Here is a 21,751-nt window from a genome sequence, read left to right on the forward strand (position 1 = left end):
CAGTGGTGTATGTGTGAACTGTCTTTGAGGCCTTTTCCCACAAACCCCACAAAGATCTACATTGCGTTTAATGTATCACATTTTTTAATAAAATTGAAAGGTTGTTTAAACATCTGTGTTCTATCACCTCAGTGACCTGGGGATGAGGAGGGTTTTCTAAAGCTAGCTACCAACGACAACAAAGGTTCTTTATCTAATGGGGCACTTAGATAACTGCAGAGTCACATGTCATCAGACTTTAGTCACTATGACGGACACATGAGGAAAACCATTTAGAAGAGGAAAGATTTATGTCTGCTTGCGGATCGGTTCATGGTCATCTGGCTCTGAGTCCTGGAATTGGGGAGGGGAAGGGAGAGAGAAACAGACATGTGTTACAGACATGTGCTGTAGACGGACATGTGCTGTAGACATGCATTGTAGACAGACATGTGCTGTAGACAGACATGATGTAAACATGCACTGTAGACAGATACGTGCTGTAGACAGGCATGTGTTAATAGACACGTGCTGTAGACAGACATGTGCTGTAGACATGTGCTGTAGACAGACATGTGCTGTAGACAGACATGATGTAAACATGCACTGTAGACAGATATGTGCTGTAGACAGGCATGTGTTAATAGACACGTGCTGTAGACAGACATGTGCTGTAGACAGGTAAATCTTTTAAAGGCATCACTCAAGTGGCCTAGTTTCTCCAATAGACTGCACTCCAATTTCCACCACCTTTAAGTAACCTCATCAACACTACGGAGTGATAAAATATCAAGAAATTAATACATTGACTGACTCAGATTAATCCATTCTTTGGGAGTCAGTTCTCAGTGAATTCATCTACTGGCTGATAACCAGACCCTCAGGTATTTATTCTTTTAAGACAGGGGTCTCTTTACAGGCATGGTTGGCCTGGATATCACTGTTGCAGACCAGGCTGGCCTCAAACTCACAAAATACTGCGGCCTTCCCAGTCCTAGGATTAAAAAGGCATGAGCTACTTTACCCAGCTTAATTTATCTTTTGAGCAAACAGTTCATTTCCAAGCCATAATACTTGGCAAATTTGGGTCAAAATTATTAAGCTTTATTATAGATAAGAGGTTTTGAATGGAAGTAGGTTTTACTATCTAAGCTCTATTTCCCCTTATTTATTTGGGAAAGAGAAATGGCATTTTTTTTTTTTATGAGATCCGATGGCCCAAATCTCAATGTTAAACTATTTTATCTCTTTCTTCATCCACTGGGGCTCGAATTCTGTGCCTGGCTTCACAGTGAGGCAGGGGCATGCCAGCCGTACTTCCCAGCCTGCCTATGTAGCCGTCAAACTACAACAGTTTCTGCCTTGCCCTTCCCTCAAATGCTGGCAAGCTGCTTTCCTGGCTGCTCATTTCAAGTTTCTGAATATTTATTTGCTTGTGGCTTTCTTCTGAGGATCACAATTTTTTCTATTTCCCAATATGCCTGTGCAGAGACAACCAGGGAAGGGAAAAAGCTCTTTGTTTAAAATTTTTATCGATGAAAAATGAAATATTTCATACCTTCTCTTCTATGCAGAACACACTAGATGTATTAAATCTGTTCACACACACGTATGGGACAGGGATGCAGATGGAAGCTATTGGGGCTGAAGGACACAGGGGATGGAAGGAGGGAAGAGGCTGAAGGAAGGGAAGGTCCAAGATAGACATGTTCAGAAATGCAATGGAGATGGTCATTTTGTACACAATACAAATTTTAAACAGTAGAAATGAAAAATATCCTGTATTAGTGAATAAAATCCCCTTTACATGGAACCAATCAGCTACCTCAAAAGGAGTACTAAGGAAGAAAAGTAGTGCTGGGATGGGTTTGTAAGATGCTTGTAGTTCTGTCAGCCAGAAAGGTTGCTGTTTGAACCTTCCCAGGAAATACAGGCAATATGTCTTTTTGAAATAACTGTTGGGACAGAGCTCTGCAGAAAGTAATTGGGGGTGTGTGGGTCTGAGCAGCTTGGCATTTGTAGAGCACTCAACTGGAAGTAAAACACATGTGCAGAACATGATAGAAGGCCTTTATTTAAAGTGTGGTTGAAGGTTACTGAGTCATTGGATAGTTGAAGTATTTGTGGCTTGAGTAATGGGCTCGCCAAGAATCCCGGAGTCAGCCAGACTCTTTTTGCCTTGGAAGAACAAAGCAGAAAGAGTGGACCAACTATGTTCTATGCTGTTCTGTGCTGCGTATCTCGTTCCACAACGACTTTGACCAACTTCAAATTCCTCAAGCCAGGGAGGAATGCTGTGCCTCCTTAACCTTAACTGACTTCGATATTCTAAACAAGAAGGGGTTCTCATATGGGGTCACAGAGCATTACAGAGAGAGCTAAATTGGGAATCTGTTTTTGTTTCCAGTCTGTGATAGATGTCTCATGGATGGGGTCAATGCCACATCTGATGTCATCACGAGAAGACATTCTTTAGTCAGTCAGGCAAAATACATAGACGCAAGAGTGAGGCAACTTGATTGATGCCACTACACATGTAAAGGTCACCTTAAATAACTCTGATAAGTTATCCTTTATTTACCCAAGGTGGCAATCTTCTTTCTGCACGTTTCCTTGATAGGTGTTATTTAAAACACACGGAGACCTTGTAACAGTGCCTGGTGGATAGGAGGCAAGCTATAAAGCTAGCTATTGTGACTACTAATTGTTGCCTCTTTTTAAGCAGACATACCCCAAACAGTGAGAGTGAAGTTGGTATGGCGACAAGTTTGCTAACGAATCTGTTGCATCATTGCCTCCAGTGAACTTAAAGTCCACGGCTATTATAAAAACACCTAACAAATGAGAAACACAGCTTTGGTTTAAATCCACTCACTTATAGATCCTCTAAGCATCAGGCTTTGGAGAAACCAAGGCAATCACGGCAGGTGAGGTTCTTGATTCCTATGGCACACAGCCCTGTGGTATAAACCTTTGAGAAAATTATTATGCAATGCGAAGACGCAAGGGTGAAGATGTACATAAGGATTGACTGTGGCATGATGGAGGGGAACAAAGAAGGGGACGAACAGTCAGCATTCCTGGAAGAAGTAGTCCTAGAAAATACCAGCTGTGCTATTTAAAATACTAATTAATAATAATAATAAAAAATCCCACTGTGTTCGGGCTGGCAAGGGTTGAGTGCTCACTCAGTGGACACAAAGCTATGGTTTTGTTCCCCAGCACCACATAATGGGGATTGGTGGTACATGTCTGTAGTTCTTGCGCTCAGGAGATAGACAGTCATCTTTAGCTACATGACAAGTTTGAAGCTAGCCTGGGTTATACAAGACCCTGATTTCAAAAACCAATAGTTAAAAGTAGATAACTCAATCTGCACTCTGGTCTATGTCACTAAAAAAATGGAAATTCCATGGGGGGAGGATGGGGAGGGGAACACCCATAGAGAAGGGGAGGGGGAGGGGTTACGGGGATGTTGGCCCAGAAACCGGGAAGGGGAATAACAATCGAAATGTAAATAAGAAATACTCAAGTTAATAAAGATAAAAAAATGGAAATTCCTCTCGAAATAATCAAAGTACTATTATTAATCCCGAACAAAAAAGTTTGTTTAATATTCATCAAATATGAATTCAGTGTTCAGTGGGCTCACATGGGTCCCATTGTGGTTTGCCTGGAGCTGGATAAATATGAATCATGCCTCAGGATGGGATATGTGACTCTTCACTGGTCCGTAATCTTTGAAAAATTCTTCTTTATATTAAAACAACGGAAACAAACCAAAAACAAACTTTTTTTTTTTTTTAATTTTCTGAGGTAACATGGCTGCTTTCCTTGTGGAGGTTTCCATAGATAAGTTTTCTTGGTTTGTCTCTGTGGTGTCATATAACATTGTGTTTTAGATCAACTTAGATGTAAAGCGTACGCAAGGGGGAATGGCTGTAGCTACTGATAGAGTGCTTGCCTAACACACACTGGATTCTGGGTTCAATCCTCAGTGCAGTCAGAAAACAACGCCTATTAGAGTCAAGTTCAGGTCTAGATGGTGTGATGTAGTTCCATCAGGAGGTAAGGTTGTCTGGAATATCTGTTTGCTGTGCCTGGTAAAATTCTATACATGGATCCTTTCCTTCACAGTTGTCATATAGGGGCTATATTGCAGTCCTCTTCCTCGTCACTCTTCTTCTCCTCCTCCTCCTCCTCCTCCTCCTCCTCCTCCTCCTCCTCCTCCTCCTCCTCCTCCCCACCCCTCCTCCTCCTCCTCTTCTGTTTCTTTTGGCTTTTTGAGACAAGGTCTCCAGTAACTCAGGCTATCCTTGAACTCACTATTAGCTAAGGATGACCTTCAGCTTGGTTCTTCCTGTCTGGAACTCTCAAGTGCTAGGATAGCAAGCGTGTATCACTGCATCTGGCTGTCTTTCTTTTGAAAAAATTTATAAGGAGAAACTTTTCTTTGTTTGCTACTTGCTTTCTCAACTTCTGTCATGGTTAGGGTTCCTATTGCTCTGAAAAGAGACGATGACTTAGGCAACTTATAAAAGGAAGCATATAAGTGGGGAGTGGCTTACAATTTCAGGGAGTTAGTCCATGCCAATCATAGCAGGGAATGTGGCAGCAGACCAGTAGACATGGTGCTGAGGCAGCAGCTGAGAGATTACATCACAGGCTCTTGAAACCCAAAGTCTACTCCCAGTGACACATCTCCAACAAGGCCATATCTCCTAGTCCTTCCTAAAAAGCTCACCAACAAGGAACTAAACACTCAAATATGTGAGTCTACAGGGGCTGATTCTCATTTAAACTACCACAGTGGTATAGTCAGTACCTCTAGGAAAGGCACAGTCAGACCCAGACTGAGAAGCTCTGGGGCCTCATGTTACTGAAGGGCTTAGAAACTTTAAGGCCAAAATCGTATGCTGATGAAATTTTCCTAGAAGGGGATGATGCATGTTTATAAATAACATCTGTCATAAAAGGAAGAGATTTCTGATTATAGCACAGCTTTAAAACCAGGTTTCCAGTCCCCCAAGATATTAGTAAAAAACATTTTTTTACAGCAATTACACAAGATAATCTTGCTAAACTGAAATCAAACTATCTCTGATACCATTTTCATTTTCAGTGACCTACTTACTTCAAGGCTTGAATTACAGTTAAGGTTTACTGCTTTTAGCAAGGTACTAAAATTAAAAGCAACAGAACCAAACAAAAACAAGAATTAAATACCCCAACCCAGCAGAAACCTCAGACCCCTCCCCATTTTATCCATGAGTATCAAGTACATCTGACAATAATTAAGATGGTTTCAGTTAAACCTCTATTAAGAGAGCTTTTCACCTCAGGACCATCATGTGTATAGAGATTGCTTTTCCTGAAAAGTCAAAGGAAAAAGACATTTCCATCAATGTATACAGGATGAAAAACTACCACACACACACACACACACACACACACACACACACACACACACACAGTCACAGTCACAGTCACAGTCACACATACAGTCATACACACAGATGCACATAGTCACACACACATGCATGAACACACACACAGTCACACACATATACAAAGACACAGACATGCACACAGTCATACACACAGTCACAGTCATACACACACAGTCACACACACCCATGCATACACACAGTCACACACACATGCACACACACAGTCACACATACAGATGCACATAGTCACACACACATGCATGAACACACACACAGTCACACACGTATACAAACACACAGACACACAGACACACACAGACACACACAGACACACACACACACACATACACACACACACACAAACGTATTGTAGGAAATGTTTTAGAAGTCCTCTTGAAATTCATTCCCAAGCAGACAGCTGTTCGCATCTGGCTGGTGGTGTTGAATGTTCAGAGCTTCTAGATGAGCAGCTGAGCTTCTGGGTGGATTCTCCTTTGGCCTTGGGTCCCCCCATTCCCACCGATGGGGCACTGCTTGCCCCAGATCCTGACCAGCTTTCCTCTTGCCCTCTTCCTCTACATCACTTAAATCCTTTGTCTCCCATTACATTAGATCCATTCACTCTTTCCCCTTTTAATGCTTCCACAATTTCTTATTATCTACAAAGAACGAATTGATTCCCACCCCCGGAACATGCCAGCAGGAAGCAGCGGGTGTGCACACTGGACCGGTCCCAGTTGGAAGGAGGAGTCAACAAGGGGGATATTGTCATCTTTGCCATTCTTAATTTTATTTTTTAGCACTTCTTTCTTTTTCGTATGGATTCGTCTGACCTCAGCACAAGACAAGTAACTATATATTACTTTTATGGTGAACTTGAGTGTCCCCTGGGATTTCCGCGACTGTATATATAATACGAGCTCTTCGGTGGAGCTGCCCTAGCCCCTTGCTACTCTTACTCTGAGAGGGAGACTTTGCTGGAGCGATTATGATGGCCTTTTATTTTTAAACCAGCTGAAAATGGAAGCATTACAGAGCTCAGAAATGATTAGAAAATATTCTGCTTAAATAGAAAATATTCCGTTTAAATGACAGAGTAACCTTCTCATACTGGTCTATAATGAAGATATTTTACCCAATTTCACCTCAGCAGAGATATAATAGTTGAAACTTTCCAAGGAGGCTTTCAAGAACTACACACAGGCACAGACATGGACACAGGCACACACACACACACACATACACACACACACACACACACACATGCATGCACGCATGCACACACACATGCACATGCACACGCACGCACATGCACACGTTATAGGAATGCCCTGACATACAACCGTAAACCTCTCCTTTTGCACCTGTAGCTCAGGGGACTGCAGAACATCATTAAATAATGTTCACACCGGTGATTCAGACAGCAGCTGTGTTCAGTTTCGCAAACCCAGAGGGCAAAGCCTACTCTGATCCTCTCTTTGCACTCATTTTCTTCAAATGTTGACCCTAGAGAGTATTTTCACTCAGGACTGATGTGTTGTCTTAAAGCAAAAGATATCGCTAGGAAATCATCCATACGCCCCTAAGAACCTTCCAGTGTTTCTTTCTTAGCAGACAGAAACAGACTTGCAGTCATACTCTTGTTCTGAGTAAACACGCCGTGAGAACCCAGGTGGGTGTGTAGAGTGGAAGGTTCTATTCTTTCCAAAGGGCGGGCCTACTGGGCACACCTGTCATGGTGAGTTTTGAAACTGAACACTAATTATGAGTGGAATAACTTGATGTCTTAGTCTGTTGGAGGTACTCTGACAAAACAATGTAAACCAAAAGTCTCATTGATCAAGGCTTTATTTCTTTCAGGTCTGCAAGCTGGATGTTTAAAATCAAGGAATTGGCAGGTTAGGTATCTGGTGAAGACCCCTTCTCCTCATAGATGGGGTCTTGAAATGGTGCCCTTGCACAGCAGAAAGCTCAAGGCAGCTGTCCAGTGTCCTTTATAAGTGCTATTTCCATTCATGATCCCCTCAAGATTTTCAATCTCCAAAGTCCCAGACTGTAACCCCTTGGAGGTTAATATTTCAGCATTTCAATTTGGGGAGACACAAATATTGAACCGGAGCACTTGGCAAGTGGGTTCATGAACATGACTTTTCTACTATTTTTTGATAGCATAACTATGACACACTCTGCAAGATCAGGCTTGAAATCTACTGCTGGTGACACCACACAAGTAGCAAGAGGGGTGAAAGTTCATAGCTCACATATTGAGGCAATTACAGCGAGTTTAAGGCATCAGGGAGAGGAGGCAGTTAGTTTCCCCAAGTGTCCCAGAGCTTGTATTGTCCCAGGACTGTCTTTGGCTTCAAAGGATGTAGTACTAGAGATATCTTATCACTTGCCCAGAGAGAGAGAGAGAGAGAGAGAGAGAGAGAGAGAGAGAGAGAGAGAGAGAGAGAGAGAGAGAGAGAGAAACAGAAAAGGCAAGTGGCCTTGTGGGATGAGAAAGTCAATAGCAGTCAAAATGAGGTCAGAATCTATTGCACCTCATTTGTGACCGAAGACCTGAGATACTCCGGAGGGTAGTAAGTAAATATTTTTAGACGACTGCTCAATGCTGCTGGAGGAGAGAGGCTTTTAAAATGGTTAGCACTTCTGGGCTTTGAGCATTCATAAAACTATCCAGCCATTTTCTGGGCTCAAATGGTCCTTCCACTCTAGCTCCCCAAGTAGCTAGGACAAATATTATCGTGCCCAACTAGATTTATAGTTTTATGCACAGTATTAAGAGTTTCCCTTTATTTCTACTCACTTCCCTTTACTAATTTCATTTTATGTTAGTATGTCAATACTTTTTGTATGCATCAAAATCACTTAGCCAGTATCGCTACTATATGAACTAAAATTCACATCTCTGTAGCTTTCATCTAGTCCTTTTCTGTTTCGGGAGGTCATCCCAGATACCACACTCTATCGAGACAGCATGACTTTTTAGGCTCCCCTGACTTTCTATGTGACGACTCTGACAGTTTCAAGGAGTGCTGTCAACCAGCTGATGGAATGGCCCTCAGCTGCGTTTGCCTGATAATGTTCCCATGCTTACATCGGAGTTGCGGGGTTGTTGGAGGAAGAACACAGGCCTTGCTCGAGCACCGCTTTCATCATATCACATCAAGGGGTCACAGCACAGCATCTGGATGCTCTGCAGACGTTAACTCTGTCATCTGCCTGAGGTAGTGACACCCAGACTCAGGGGAAGTAGGGTGCTTGGGTGACATACAGGTGATGGGTAGGAGACACACAGGGAGTTCTGTTTAGAAATGTTATGGTTCCCTTCCATAGCATACTCTTTTGGAGGAAGTCATCATTTGCAAACTTCTTACAGAGTAGGAAGTTATTTACTACTACTACCTTGAGGGCGGAATGCATCTGTGAATTTCTATATGTATGTACGTGTGTGCACACTCCTTAATTATTTCCGTTGCAATGATGAAATACTATAACCAAAGTCAACTTAGAGGAGAAGAGATTTTAACTTACAGTTCCAGAAGGGTTACAGTCCACCATGGTGGGATGGCACAGCAGGAGGAACGTGAGATTAGCCTGGCAATCTGAAGCAAATAGGTTGCATTTCAACTACAAGCAGGAAGGGGTGAGCAAGAACAGGAAGCAGGACTAGGCTATAAAACCTCAATGCTTGCCTCCAGTGATGCAGTTTGTCCAGCAAGGTTCTACACCTCCCCAAACAGTACTGGCAGCTAGAGATGAAGTGTTTAAATACATGGGACTATGGGGGAACATTACATGTTTAATCTCTGTTCGTCTGCTTGCCTGTCTGTCTGTCATCCATCCACCTGTCTTTCTAGTCTGTCCATCATCTACTGTCTGCATGGACACACTGATTTTTATTTTATACTTTGCCTTATAACCTAATACTATTTCATTTTTCATTTAGATTGTTCCAGCTTTGTCACTAGGAGCTTTTCCAATTGGCTCTTGTGATTGTTTGGTGTCTATGGTGGTTTTTTCCTTAAAACTTTCTGTGTCCTGTCTGTCATCAGTGCCCTTTTTTCCTCTCATGCCTTCCCTGCCTCAGTCTTGGGAACTTCTTCATTTACATTGTTCCTGATGTGGACACAGTATTCAGATAAAGAGATAGAATCATGATTGGAGAATGTGATGGTTGTGAGGGTTTTAGGTGTCAGCTTCGGGCAATCTATAATCTATAATCAGCAAAGGTTGTCTAGATCAGGTTGGATTTTCTTAATTGGGTTAATTGAGACGAGATGACCCACCCTGGGTGTAGGTAGTTCATGGGCTGGGTCCAGAATGAAGCAGAGAACTGTTGTGGATGCATTATCCTTCGCTTCCCCTGATTGCAGGGTAATGTGGCCAGTTCTCTCAAATGCTTGCTACCGTGACTTCCCCGAGATGATACACTGTAATTTGGAATTGTCAACTGAGTAGTCCTTGTCTCCTCCAACTTGCTTTTGTGGGGTCTCCTGTCACAGCAATAAGAAATTAAAACTAACAATACTCAGCAAATGAGAAAGGGAGAAGGAAAAAGACAAGGATGGTTACGATATCATGGATGGATAGATCAAGTGCTCACTCACGCTCTTATTGGTTATCACAAACAGTAGAGGATTTGTCTGAGTTTGGATATCTATTGCTGGGACAAAACATCATGACCAAAAAGAAAATTGGGGAGGAAAGAGTTTATTTGGCTAGCTTTCTACACTGTTGCTCCTCACCAAAGGAAATAAGGAAGACACTCAAGCAGGGCAGCAACCTGGAGGCAGGAGCTGATGCAGAGGCCATGGAGGGTGCTGCTCACTGGCTTGCTTCCACGGCTTCCTCGGCCTGCTTTCTTAGAGAACAGAGGACTACCAGCCCAGAGATGGTACCACCCACCATGGGTTGGGCCGTCTCCCATTAATAACTGAGAAAACGCCTTACAGCTGGATCTCATGGAGGCATTTTCTCGACCGAGGATCCTTCTTCTCTGATGTCTCTAGCTTGTGTCAAGTTGACACACAAATAAGCCAACACAGGGACGACGCTACAAAAGAAAGAACATGGAGGGAGTCTGAAGAGATGGCTAAACCCGTAAGAGGAGCTTACTACTCTTACAGAGAACCCGGATGTGTTCTCAGCACCCACACGGAGGTTCACGACCTCTAGTAATAGCAGTTATAGGGGATATGGCATCATCTTCTGCCCTCTGCAGACTCCTGCATGCATGTGGTGTCCTCCCCAAATTCCTGCATGCATTTGGTGTTTTCTCCCGGACCCCTACAAGCATGTGATGACTTCCTTAGACTCGTGCATGCATGTAGTGTCCTCCTCAGATTCCTGCATGTATGGGGGTATGAATAGACTCACGTTGGAAAACACACGAACACATAAATAAAATAAATATGCAAATATAAAAAGAAAAATATTAAGGAATTTTGATACCTATGCATTAAAATTGCCACTAGCAAGAGTATTGACTAGCAGTATGAGATGACAATGGTAACTAATCGAAGGAAGATTCGGAATAGGTTGTGGTTTAAAAATAATTATGGGCTTGAGTGCATGTTTTGAAACCGAATGGGCAACTCTCTAGGAAAGACAGAGTGGGTTTTGTATTTAAAAATAAATACTCCTTTATCATATTAAAATCATTTCTTTTTACAATTATTAAAATGCCATTTCCCCACTAGGAACGTTTGTTTCTAGGCTCGGAACTTAAGCTTGTACATTAGTGACAGTAGTTTGTCCTGGCTTAATGTGGAATAATCCTTTAGAAAGGACAAGGCTAGCAGACGGACACACAGACGGAACGGCTTAGGCACAGGGTAAGTTCATTTCTCATTCGTATCAAGTATGAAAGCGAGACATTCCTAACTGATAATAACACGCTTCCAAGAATGACGCAGGGGTCCAGGATGCATGTGCCTTCCTCATGTAGCATGAGTGGTCCTTATGCGTGTCTGTATGGAGTGGGATGAACACACACACAGTTTTCTACCGAGCTGGTGAGGGGGTGGCATCCCTTCTCAGTCTGTGCTAAGCTCCAGTCTCCCAGACGCGAGGCAGGCTAGGAACGTAGTTCCTGGTCACCACCTGCTTCCCATCCTGAGAGTTATAAGAGAGGGACCTCAGAGTTAGGCAAACAACTAACCATTTCCCCAAAGATGGATGATTAAGGTTTGTTTTTAAAGATTTATTATTTTTATTTTATGGCAATGCCTGCACAGTGTGTGCATCTGGTACCTGTGGAAACATGAACAGGGCATCTGATTTCCTGGAACAGAGTTACCAATGGGTGGGAGCCACACTGTGGGTGCTGAAATCAACTCTGGTCCTCTGAAGCGCCCTTAATTCCGGAGCCATCTCACCAGCCCTCACATTTAGAATTGTCGTGTATGTCTTTGTTACTCCCCAAAATTTTTGAAATTTTGGGGAGACCTACATAAGTTACCATATGTTGCTAGGAAACCAGGGTCTCCTTGTGTTTCTTTTCCTTGTTAGTAAAGTAATTCCAGGATGGACTCAAATGATAACTTGCAGGCAGTTTTTTTCGGAGGTTATGTATTTGTTGTTTTTTTTTTTTTTTTTTTTTAACCAGGGCAATGGTTGTAAAATTGGCAGTCACCTGCTGCAAGACAGAGATTGAAGAGAAGAAGTCCTGCCATTTGAGCAAAGCAGCCATGGAAGTGGATGAGCAGTCGTATGATGGGAGAGATTTAGAGGAACTGTGAAAAAGCACAAAGAACCAGAAAGGCATACTTAGTCTCTGGCCAGCATCTGAGAGAATCAGACAGAAGAGAAGAGAAAGGTTAAATCGTGCCTTTCTGTCAGGCCTTAAAAGGCAGGCCAACCCAACAGAACCTCTTGTCTGTACAAAGGGCTGGAATTCTGGGGAGGAAGATTGGATTATTGTTTAAAGGGATAATTATACCTCCTATCTTCACTAGGGCTTCTTTGGTGGGTGGTGTTCCCTTAGCCAGAGATAGACCTGCCCACCTGGAATGCTTTTGTCAAAGAGTCCATTCTCCTGACCTGAAGAAAAGCTTTGCCTCGACGGGTCTTACTGATATTCTGACACGTTTGCTATCTTGCACAATAGTCCTAAACGCCACCTGAGACTTTTACCAAAGAGAATGAAATGGAAGACGATTGTTTTCAGGGGATTTCCACCCCCCACCTTTCCACCAAATGTGTCACTGAGGAGAGATACTGGATTTATGGGGGTGGGAGGAAGAAAAAGGATTCCAGGCTGATTGGAACCGAGTCTGGCCAGTTGTCGATCCCGGCTCTGCTTGCTTGATATTCTGGTTTGTATCCAGCTGGGGTCTAATATGAGATGTCAGCTTTGATTCTGAAATCAAAAAGCAAACAAGCAACCCCCTCCCCCCAACATCCGTAGAACTTTAACCTGCACAAAGTGGCCAATGGTGCATGGTGCTGGGACATTAAAGGCATTACCAAAGCAGTCAGAAGACCCTGCCTGGAGGTTCACTGTTGGAGGGAGCTCTGTGCCGAGCTGGGGAAGACTCAGCTCGGATGGGGACTGACGAGAGAGCTCAGTGACGTTGCTAGTGATTTGCCTGCTGCCATCTCAGTCAAGAGCAGCAGTTCCAAGCTGCCAGACTCAGCCTTTTCCCAGAACAGAACCCCCTACTTTTATTCCCATTCTTTAAAGTCCATCAATGTAGACTTTCCTCGTTCTTGCTCGAGTGAATGGAGCCGTGGTATTTTCAAGCATTTGTGGCATCAAAGTATGGCATTTTGTCAATTGGACATAATGAGAGTGGATGAAGAGTCTGGAGAGCTTGTAGGGAGCCTATGGTAGCAATTTAGGATCCATTTATACCCAATTCTTCAAGACTGGGAAGCTAATGGAAGTAGGTCTTCAGAGTGTAGAACTCTTTCCTTTCTCGGCTTTCCATCCAATTGCGCTTGAGTACACATGTCCCCCTCCCCCCTTTTAACTTCTTCATTTATCAGCTTCTTCCCTTCCCCTTCAAATCGGTTTACCTTTCTCAGTCTCTGGGCTTTACAAGCAGTGTGTTCCCTGACTCCATCTAAAAACAAATTAAACAAGCACCCAAAGGCTTATAAGTTAGTTCTGTTTTTCTGGATATCAGAGGGAAGCCTACTTGGTTGAAATTGTTAGGACCCAGTGGACCTTGGTCAATATGATTTACAGATGTGTTATAAATGTTGCTTAACCCAAGAGGATTGAATAGCGTTCCACTAGGAGAACATGTATTCTCCTTTGTAGAATGGATTCCAGGTTCAAACTACAGAACCATTGTACTATCATTTATCATTACAGAATAAATAGCTGTGGATAAAGTCTATATTATATGGCTGGAGATACCTCTAAGAACCACATATTCACCTCAGTGATAAACACTGAGTGCATGGAAATCCTTAAATGAGTTCTGATGTTTGGTCATACACTGCTTTGCATGGGCATCCTCTTAATTTTTTTTTAATTTTTTAAATTTTATTTAACCTTTTTTTACAGTCCAGATTTTATCCCCCTCCCGGTCTACCCTCTGACTGTTCTACAACCCACTCCTCCGCCCCTCCCCCATCTCCACAAGGATGTCTCCAACCCCAACTCACCAGACCTCCCCACTCCCTGGGGCCTCCAGTCTCTTGAGGGTTAGGTGCACCTTCTCTGACTGAATCCAGACCACACAGTCCTCTGCTGTGTATGTGTTGGGGGCCTCATATCAGCTGATGTATGCTGCCTGGTTGGTGGCCTGGATCTCGGGGATCCAGGTTAATTGAGACTGGTGGTCCTCCTACAGGGTCACCCTCTGCCTCAACCTCTTCCAGCTTTCCCCTAATTCAACCACAGTGGTCAGCAGCTTCTGTCCATTGGCTGGGTGTAAATATCTGCATCTGACTCCTTCAGCTGCTTGTTGGGTCTTTCGGAGGGCAATCATGATAGGTCCCTTTTTGGGAGCACACCATAGCCACAGCGATAGTGTCAGGCCCTTTCCCCCAACTCCCAAGCTGGATCCCAACTTGGGCCTGTCACTGGACCTCTTTTTCCTCAGGCTCTTCTCCATTTTTGTCCCTGAAGTTCTTTCAGACAGGAACAATTATGGGTCAGAGTTTTGACAGTGGGATGGCAACCCCATCCCCCACTTGATGTCCTGTCTTTCTGTTGGAGGTGGGCTCTACAAGTTCCCTTTCCCCAGTGTAGGGCATTTCATCTAGGGTTCCCCCCTTTGAGTCCTGAGAGTCTCTTGCCTCCCAGGCCTCTGGTACATTATAAAGGGTCTCCTCCACCTCCTACCTCCTAAGGTTGCCTGTTTCCATTCTTTCTGCTGGCTCTCAGGGCTTCAGTCCCTCTTCCCCTCCCTGTGGCTTTCCCACCCAGGTTCCTCCTTCCCCACTCCTGTGATTGTTTACTTCTCCTTCCCAAGTGAGACTGGCCCCTTTGGCTTGTTAACCTTCTTGAGTTCTGTAGACTATATCCACTTATTAGTGAGTACCTACCACGCATGTCCTTTTGGGTCTGAGTTACCTCACTCAGGATGATATTTTCTAGTTCCATCCATTTGCCTGCAAAACTCAGGATGTCCTCATTCTTAATCACTGAGTAGTATTCCATGTGTAGCTGAACCACATTTTCTGTATCCATTCTTCTGTCGTAGAACATCTGGGCTGTTTCCAGCTTCTGGCTATCACAAACAAGGCTGCTATGAACATAGTGAAACACGTGCCCTTGTGGAATGGTGGGGCATCCTCTTTTAAATGTATATGTCATATGAAGCTTTATTCTGAACATCTTACTTGAATTAGCTAGGCTCCAGGGAATGCAAAGCAGTGTCGGTGAATCAGGGTTTGTTAGTAAACATTTATCTGAATAGCATTGGTCTGGAGTTTACAACCTGGAAAACATCTAACTGTAGTTCACTTTAAACAGAGGAGTTTACCAAAAGGCTTAACAGAAATAAGAATGGAGAAAGTGATTCCAGATGTAGGCTTATAGAGGCGCTGCCCTGCTCTGGGCCATACGCATTGTAAGACAAGGGAGCTAGGAGCATGGAGGATGGATTTTCTTGAGGCGCTAGTGCCAGGCTGGAGCAACTGTTTGGTTTGTAGGATAATCAGGGGATGGGGTCAAATATTTCACAGTTTCTTATTCGTTGGTTTTCTCCTAAAGACCTCAGAACATGGGTCAGTTCTTTCCAGCATAGATGTATGGAGGCATACATCTTTCCAGCATAGATCTCTTGGGGCCTGGAGGTCTAGGAATTTCTGTTGGCTACAGTCAACCAAAAAGATCTGGCCAACGAAGTGACTTCAAGTGGCCACAGCTTCCACTAAGAGTTCAAAATGTTTTTATAAGAACATGACAGTGAGCCAACCTTTATCACCTAGTCATGTTTGTAGAATTAAATTGGTCAGTCTAAAGCCATACAGGAACAAAACTCTGATGATTTGGGGAGCTATTTTTAATTCAGCAAGAGTAGATTGACTTTAGGATTCCCATACACCCCTCGCTCCCAAACTTTGTACAGTTAAGCAAATTCTTCACTAAGGACTAATGGACCGTGAAAACTTTCATCATTTAGTATTCAATAATGGGCAAGGTTCTATTGAGTTGAAAGGTCAAGACTTCTGCATGTTCCTTCCATACTGTTGGTTAGATGCTAAGCAACTTCCGCATTTAGGGTAGGTCCTTGGTGCTACAGGCTTTTAGTGATGATCAGGGCAATGGCAATTATAGTAATAACTAACCTTTATTAATTACGAACTGAACTGAGTTGTTTTGTGCCAGCTAAATTATTGTCCTCATTTTATAGATGGGTAACCTAAGACTTAATAAGGTTTTTTGTTATTGTTTTTTATTGGATATTTTTTATTTACATTTCAAATGTTATCCCTTTTCCCAGTTTACTGTCCATAAACCCCATCCTTCTTCTCCCTTCTTCTATGAGGGTGCTCACCCACCCATGTACCCACCCCTTCTTGCCTCCCTGCCCTGACATTCCCCTACACTGGGGGGGGTCCAGTCTTGGCAAGGCCAAGGGCTTCTTCTCTCACTGGTGCCCCACAAGGCCATCCTCTGCTACATATGCAGCTGGAGCCATAGGTTAGTCCATGTATAGTCTTTGGTTGGTGGTTTTAGTCCCTGAGAACTCTGGTTGGTTGGTATTGTTGTTCTTATGGGGTTGCAAGACCCTTCCAATGGGGACCCAGTTCTCAATTCAATGGTTGGCTGTGAGAGTCCGCCTCTGTATTTGTTTAACTTTATACGTTTGGCCTGCTGCTATATTGATAGACTGTTTTCCATGAGTATGTATATGTATATGAGTGTGTGTGTGTGTGTGTGTGTGTATGTACTCCCTAAATTGTCAGAGCTTTATTCCTGTACGATTTTAGATTGATAAATTTAATATATGCTGTGTATATATAACATGCATATGGATATATAGTATATACATATACATACACACACATATCCCATTGTTCCTATAGTATTAACTAGATACTACTAGGCAAGATTTCAGAGTAACTTTTTGTGTAGGTAAAGGGGGCTATTTTTCCAGGAGCATGTAGACTGACATCATAATGAAATTATTCCTCGGAGGGTAACTAGCTAGGTGATTTATTTGGTAACTTGTTGTTGCAATTATTTTTTGTGGGTGTGGCAAACTTTATTGATAGTATTCAAGAGAATAAGGAGGGCTCTTTAGGCCCCTCTTGGTATTTGGGGGTCTGGGGTGGAAATTGTGAGGGAGATGCTCAGTATTGGGGGCTGAGTTGGGACTGGGACTCTTCAACAACCAAGGGTTTCTCTCTTGCTCTCTGTGTCCTTGCTGGGATGGGTGGTCCAGGGTTTCTTACTCCTTGGAGGCCATGTAGGCCATGAGGTCCACCACCTTGTTGCTGTAGCTGTATTCATTGTCATACCAGGAAATGAGCTTTACAAAATTGTCATTGAGAGCAATGCCAGCCCCAGCATCAAAGGTGGAGGAGTGGGAGTTGCTGTTGAAGTCGCAGGAGACAACCTGGTCCTCAGTATAGCCCACAATGCCCTTTGGTGGGCCCTCGGATGCCTGCTTCACCACCTTCTTGATGTCCTCACACGGCACATTTCTCCAGGGGCCATGTCAGATCCACAACGGATACATTGAGGATAGGAACGAGGAAGGCCATGCCAGTGAGCTTCCTGTTCAGCTCTGGGATGACCTTGCCCACAGCCTTGGCAGTACCAGTGGATGCATGGATGATGGTAGTTCAATCTTGAGTGAGTTGTCATATTTCTTGTGGTTCACCCCCATCACAACCATGGGGGCATTGGCAGAAGGGGTGGAGATAGTGACCCTTTTGGCCCCACCATTCAAGTGGGCTCCAGCCTTCTCCATGGTGGTGAAGAAATCAGTAGACTTCACAACACCAGCACCACCCCATTTGATGCTAGCGGGATCTCACTCCTGGAAGGTGGTGTTGGGCTCCCTGTTGATGCTAAGCTTCCCATTCTTGGCCTTGACTTTGCCATTGAATTTGCCATGGGTGGAATCATACTGGAACATGTAGACCATGTATGTAGTTGAGGTCAATGAAGGAGTCGTTGATGGCAACAATCTCCACTTTGCCAAGTGCGGAGCAGAAGGCAGCCTTCATAACCTAACGCAGCCAAATCCGTTCACACCGACCTTCACCATCTTGTCTACCAGACAAGGCTGGCACGGCATGAGAATATGTGGCTGTCTCTGGAACAGGGAGAAGCAGAGAACCTTGTTGCTAAAGTTCTAAGAAGAAAAAAAAATAGTATTTGTTCTTTTCAGACAAAGTCCCACTCTGTAGAACAGCACAGCCTGAAACTCACCCTGTAACTCAGGCTGGCCTCGAACTCACAGCAACCTCTTGCTTCAAACTTCACAAATGCCAGGGTTGTAGACACAGGCCACCATGTCTGGTTAAAAAGAATATATTCTAAGAGTGGGAAAGGAATCCACTGACTACAGAGAAAGAGGAAAGAGCAGAACACATGCTGATTGTTTGCACAAAGTTACACGTATTTTTAGAAAGACAATGCTTCCCCGCAGTCTAAGGTGGCATTTGGCTCTATTGAGATATGACTAAGGACTAAGGCAGCGAAGAAAAATCCCCACCCTTGAGGAAGCTTTCTGGTCACAACATCCTGGCGCGCTCCAGGGGGCAGTTCAGAGTCACAGCCTTCTTGCCCTTGCTGGCACAGGACGGTCTCATTGCACATTTGTCCCTATATGTCATCATTCCCAGGGTCTTTTTAAGGTACTAAGAAAACAAACTTAAGACAAACAAATATTCCTGTTGATCAGTGACTTTTTGATGTGTATCCAATGTCAACTCGTTCCCCTGATATTTTAGAAGGAGAAGCTAAGGGTGAGAATCCACAGTTGGGATTTGTAAGCACAAGTGCCAAGGATTCAGTAGACGTTGGTTTAATTACTCGAATCACTTGCGCCTGTAATACTGGAGGCTAGACACTAGGCTCACTGCTTGGAAGCCCTCAGACCATTCAGTCTCTGTGCTTTTGGGGGTTAACTGTATGCTAAAAAGGAGGAATGTCTCAGCAGTCAAGGAGAAAAGACACCTGGCAAAATAGGTTAGTGTCACAAACTCCCTCATCTAGAATGGAGTTTCTAGAAGGAAATGCCATACAAGTTGCAAGTCAGATATGGGTCAAGGTTAGTTAGGAAGCAGGCAGTGGGAAAAGAGTGGGTGGAACTGTTTTGGGGGGGAGGACACTCATTTGGAACAGGGCATGGGATTTGTCACTAAAAATCACTAGAATTTAACTCTAACCAATAACTGTTTTTTTCCTTACTGTGTGACAAGTTATGTGTTGACAGCTTCATATGCATTGTTCCCTTATTCCGTTGTTTTACTTTTGAAAGGTGAATGTTCTATGCAGATTTAAAAAAATGCCTAGAGAAATGGAATCAGAATTGAACTCCAAATACATATTGAGGAAGGAGGAGGGCAAGAAGGTGATGGTGAGGGTTCTTCATTTCAAACGGTTTTACCTGTCTCTTCTCAGGACAGTCAGTTCAGCTACAAGTCCTTCTGTGCCTGGAGCCTAGGACTATAGCTGGTAATGCTGAACGAAGAGAAACGCCCCAGCTGTTCCCGCTAAAGCAAGTGCTGCTGGTCAGTTATAACGTGATAGATGTGGGTAGATGGGACAACAACTGTTCCTTCTTGGTATGTGTAGAGGCTTGCACGTTGAGGTCAGAGTGCTAGCATGGTCACTTTCTGCTGTGGGTCTGTGTGCTTTACGTGTGGCTGTTTTCTTTCTCTGTGCTCCTGTAGTGGAGAACACAGAGAGAAGCAAAGTGTTTCAGGACTTTCAACAGTCCTAATCCTATAGTAAGAGCTTTTCCCTCACTCTGAGACTGACTTTGGGGAGCATGTAGTGATGATGATGGTTCACACTCTGGAAGAAGTGAGCAGGGCTATCCCATCCTCAGGGCTTCCCCATCACAGACTGAGAGTAGTTCAAAACTACCTTGACCCTAAAGATGTTGGACTTCATTTTTAGTTTATTTTTATGAGCATATGAATCGTTAGATTTCATTGTGGTACTTTTCAGGCAAAGAGTTGTTGTTGTTGCTGCTGTTGTGTTTCTCTTTCTCTTACTTCTTCTCCATTCCTTTTCTGTTTTTGTGCCTCCCACCCAATCTCCTTCCCTCTCTCGTGTGCTATGTGTCCTTATCCCTCCTCCCCTTGCTTGTCCTTGCTTTTCCTGCTTTTCTCTCAGGGCCTCTCTATTGTCACAGCCCCCTATTCTAGTGAACCCCTTCTCATAGCCCCCTATTTACACACACACACACACACACACACACAGATATTGAAAATTAGGATATGTGTGTGAGAGAGAACAAGTGACTTGAGTCTTTCTGAGTCTGGGTCACCTAACTTAATATTGTACTTTCTAGGTCTGTCCATTCTCCTAGACAGTTCATAATTTCATTTTTTCTTTAAGCTGAGTAAAATTCCACCATATTTATATACCATAGTTTTAATTTTCATCCTTCTTGATTGACATCTAGGCAGGTTCCATTTTCTTGATATTGTGAATAATAGGAGACACAAGAACTTCTAACTCTTAGCAGACAGAGACATTCCTAGGTATCTTTTTGCTCAGGACCTCCAGCCTCCACAGACTAATACTCATAATATTTGAAGGTCTTTATGGAGTCAAAGATACTAAATGGCTTCATTTGTTTGAACTATAAATCCCCTGTTGGAAGGGACTTTTCCACCCTGATATTTTAGAGGGAAAATGTAAGGGAGTGTCATTATGTGAGCATCTTCGGGTGAACTTAAACAAACCTAAATGGTGTGGCTCAACCTCCTGACAAAGCCCAGTTGATAAAGGGCTTTTGCTATGATCTAAGCTATCCAGTCATTCGGGGAATCTAGCCCCACCATCCTCTACCTCTTTGCCCCGGAAAACCTTTACCTCATTTTGACTGGATGAAGAAGTCCAAAAGCAAATTCCAGGAAGTGACCTTGCTCCTGGCTCTGTGAGAAGAGATCATCAAGCCAGTTCCAAACCTCCCTTAACCCTTCTCCCAGAAAACAGTACACCAGACGCTCTGTCCTGAATTTGGGACACGTCTTGCTATGCATGGATCAGATGTCAAGCACAGCAGATGTGTATGTTTCAGTGAATATGGAAACAGAGGCATGTTGATGGCTGCCTCTAACAGAAGTCTTTCTGGACCATGGTCGATGCAATTTGAAACAAAACGAGGTGAAAATGTAGTTATTAATGTCAGAGGTATGCTCTGAGAAATGTGTCACTAAGTGGCTTAGTCATTGTGTCACCATCTTGGGATGAACTTAGATAAACCTAAATGGTATGGGTCAGTGACTCAGTGTGGCCTTTGACACCATCATGGGACACAGCAGTCACCAGTCATGCTATGGAATACTGACTTACCTTGCATTTATGTAGAAGTGAATAGGTAGCCTCTAAAATAGCACAGTATAGTGATATATAAATAAATACATAGTCATTTATTATCATTCTCAAGTACTACCCATCACACAGAATTGCATCTGCTATTGCCTGCTGTGACTGGTGGCAGTATGCCTGTTAACACAAGCACCACGTGAACACTGTGGGAGAACTGGAGAAGAGCAGCGAGAGACTGTCTTCGATGTACGTATACTCTGTCGCTCTCCGTCTGAACAATAATGAGAGCAAACCTTACAATTGCTAAACTTATAAACTTAAAAACAAAGTTAGGAATGTAGGCATATGCCTGCAGTCCTGGTACTCAAGAGGCCGAGGCAGGAGAATCATT

The 21,751-nt window shown here is 43.5% G+C and overlaps 1 pseudogene; it reads right to left on the reverse strand.

Moving 5' to 3' along the window:
- Positions 1–17,290: 17,290 nt before the first annotated feature.
- Positions 17,291–17,687, reverse strand: LOC116895971 (annotated as a pseudogene).
- Between the last annotated feature and the right edge of the window lie 4,064 nt (positions 17,688–21,751).

This window comes from Rattus rattus, chromosome 3, assembly GCF_011064425.1.
Source record: "Rattus rattus isolate New Zealand chromosome 3, Rrattus_CSIRO_v1, whole genome shotgun sequence".
NCBI lineage: Eukaryota > Metazoa > Chordata > Mammalia > Rodentia > Muridae > Rattus > Rattus rattus.